Here is a 3,596-nt window from a genome sequence, read left to right on the forward strand (position 1 = left end):
CACCCCCCCCCCCTCCTCCACCTCCTCCTCCACCCCCACCTCCTCCACCTCCACCTCCTCCTCCTCCACCTCCTCCTCCTCCTCCTCCTCCTCCTCCACCTCCTCCACCTCCACCTCCACCACCTCCTCCTCCACCTCCACCTCCACCCTCACCACCACCATGCCAGCACCATTTTTTCGCCCTCTTTGGGCTCCCGTCTCTTGGCACTCATTGCCCCTGGAGAGCAGCCCCACCCTGGTCTGACTGCCACTGACGGGACGCCTGGTGTGGATATTTGCGGAGGGGTACATCGTGGAGAGAGAAGAGGTTAGGGTAGGGTGGGACTTGAAGGACGAGGCCCTGGGGTTGGGGCAGAGGCAGTGGCCGTGTGTGGGAGAATGGGCAGAGGGACTCATGCCACCAGGGTACAAGACGTCCCCGTGGTCACTGCTCCCCAGTCCCCCATTTTCTTAGACCCTCCGTGTCCACTGGGAGACGCAGTCCCTCAGGGCCCTCCCGCAGGCCTTGCCTTCCGTGTTCCTGCAGCAAGGGCCCCCCTCGGGCAGACTTTCCCACTCGCTCTTGGGCTCGATCCAGAGCTGGGGCCTCTGCTGGCCGGGGGCAGCTGAGCCCGCTGGGTTGGTGCTCCCCTCTTGCCCCCCACCTGCTCCCCCAGCTTGCTCGGGACAGGTCCCTGTCTTGGTCCGGATTTGTGGAATCAGCTGATGTAGGGACGGTGTGGCGAAGGGGCCCGAGCAGAAAGCACAGCTTTGGCCAGCTCCTCCAGCAGCTCTGGCTGCCCCGGAAGTGGCTTGGGGCAGGAGGGTGTCCCAGGCCCATTGGTGTCCTGGATGCCCCTGTGTTCCCCAGCTCCAGACACCACCCCGCCAGAACAGGGGACGCAGAGCCCTGCACCCCCACACCAAGTGCCCCCAATGCCAGGGAACAGGCCCTTGCTCTTGCAGCTGTAGAGGGTTCCTGTGAATGAGCGGCCCTCTTGGACACCCTCTCGGGGCTGGCCTGGTGGTCATCGGGCCTGGTGTCCTGGGGCTTACGGGGACACCCCTGCCCCTGGCCGCAGCACCTGAGGGGGTTCCCTGGCAGCCTCCATGCCCAGCTCAGGCCTGTGCCCGCTGGTGCCTGCTTGGGGGACCCCTCTGTATCCTCAGCTTCCCATGGCCACACCCCCGGGGCAAAGGGGCTAGGGGACCCTGTGCTCGGTGGCTGCAGCCTTCCCCATCTGTCCATCCACACCGACACCCACCCAGGACCCTCCCCAGAATGAGGGGACACCGGACAAGGCTCCCACTTGTCCTCCACCTCAGGATCCCAGCCGGGGCTCCGGGAGCCGAGGGGAGCGGCTGGGGGTCGGGCTGGGTCAGCTGCATGGAGCCCGTGGCAGGCCCAGGCGGTCACAGCCCACCGTGCTGGCGTCTGGCCTTGGCCGGGGTGAGGGCAGGGTTGGGTGATGGGGCAGTGGGCCGGCGTGGGGGCAGGGACGGCCTCACCGTGAGCCCGTTGCTGAGGAGAGCGTCTGAGGGCCGGGAGCTGGTGTCCACTGCTGGGCTGGGCCAGGCTGTGGGTGTCCCACAGTGCGATGTCTCAGGCCCCTCAGAGCTGGCCTGCGTGCTGACGCGGTGTCTTCTGGGGCTCCTTGATGTCTGCTGGGGTGGTGAGGCCTGTGGCCTGTGGTTGGGGGCCTTGGGGGGCACTATAGGGCATTTTGAGGAGCCCTCCATGTGAAAGGCACTTCACAGGCTCCAGCCAACAAGCCTGGGCGCCAGGGCCCCATGGGACCGATGAGAAGACAGAGGTTCTGAGTGGTCTCCTGCTGCGGGATATGGGAGCCAAGCTGGGCCTGGATGCATGTGTGGGCCACACTCCTGTTGGGTTGGTCACTGAGGCCCAGGGCACACTGATGGGGGTGCTGCCCCTGCCGGGCAGTGCCAAGCAAGCGGGGGGCACTCCAGGCCAAGTGGCCAGGGGACAGCCGGGGGAGACTGGAGGGAAGTGCCTGAAAACGTCCCTCATGCTTGGAGAACCTTCTTAACTATTCAAAATCTTAAATCCTGGTGATACATTAGGAATGACCCTGCTGACCAGATAATTGCTAAATAGATAACAACGGCTCAATGATTAATAACTGCACACAAGAGTTTTCAAAGTGGGTGTGACAAGAGGAAAGTTAAAAGGAAACCTGTCGAGGGGCAGCTGGGTGCAGGTGACTGGGATGTTGTGGGGTGCTGAGCTGACCCAGGCCGGTGGGGGGGCTCCACTGGGCCCCTCCACCAGCAGACAGGCCTGCAGAGCTCCTGGAATTCCACCCAGGGCTGCTCCATCCACTAACTCTCACTAAAGTGTGAGTGGCTGCTCTCTAGGCCTGGGCATTCTGTTTAGCAGTGTGAAGCCTTCACCACAGTGGGGAAGAAAGTGGGGGGATTCCCAGGCAGAGGAGGCCTGGCACCCCCTCACTCTGAGTCTGTGTTCTCCGATAGCCCCAGGCAGCGAGTGGTTTAGGGGCTGCCAAGGGCCTGGGGACCTGTTTCGTGCACGAGCTCATTTCTCTGACCTGGTCCCCCGCCTGCCTGGCCCGGCTCCCAGCGACAGCGATGGACCATCCCCGCGGGCAGGACGTGCTCCCGGCCGTCTCAGAGCCGCCGCTGTCCTGCGTGGGCCCCTCTCCCTCTCCTGGGGGGCCTGGTGTCGGCAGGAGCTCACGGACACCGCGTCCCCCCTGGGGCCTGGCCGGGGGAAGCCACGAGGCCTTTTCCACCCGTGTGGGCAGAACCTCTCAGGGCAGGTCGCTGTGGTGCTAAATCCACGGCTGTGCCCGGACTCAGTTTCCCCTCCAGGCCCCTGATTAATTCCAGAAGGGAAGTGCCTCTATGGTGGAGACACGTCAGTGCACCCCTCGGCCCAGCCGGGGGCCTCTCCGTCCCTGGTGGGGACAAACCCAGGCCACGGGCCTCCGGGGAAAGCTCCCGCCGAGTCGCAAAGCCGAGTCACGCGCCCGTGGCCGAAATCCTCCCTTTCTGAAGCCGCCGGCCTGTGTTTCCCCAGGGGGGAGCTGCGGGGCTGGGATGCCAGTTGGGTAAACTGAGGCCCCGAGATGCATGGCCCCTGAACTCCCCACCCAGCATCCCACTGCCCCCCGCTTGCCCCCTTCTGTCCACAGAGTAGGGTCTCCCCGCCGTGGGTCCCCTGGAGACGGCCCCGAGGTGCCCCAGACGGGGTGGGGTGGGGACACTGGTGGGAAACCCAAGTGTGTGGGAATCAGGTGCCGGGGGCCCCCCACAGCCCCAGGGGTGTCCCCAGTCCCCAGGACACCCCAGAACCACTCTGGGGGTCAGTGGGCCCTCCCAGACCCCTCCTTCCCCTCTGCGGCTGCGAGAAGAGCCCTCACTGGGCCCCGAAACTTCTGAGACTTAATTAAAATCAATCTCCAGTTACTCAAATGCATTGATTTCCGCCCCGACTGATGGGGAAAACATCATCATCATTATGGGAAACGTTGATGTTTGACCATCGGGCATTTGCCTCGGCACAGAGCTGGCTGGGAGCCCACCGTGTCCAGGGGCTGGGGGGCTGGGGGCTGCACGGGCTGGGACCCCACTGC

Source organism: Choloepus didactylus (genome assembly GCF_015220235.1).
Source record: "Choloepus didactylus isolate mChoDid1 chromosome 23 unlocalized genomic scaffold, mChoDid1.pri SUPER_23_unloc1, whole genome shotgun sequence".
Lineage (NCBI taxonomy): Eukaryota > Metazoa > Chordata > Mammalia > Pilosa > Megalonychidae > Choloepus > Choloepus didactylus.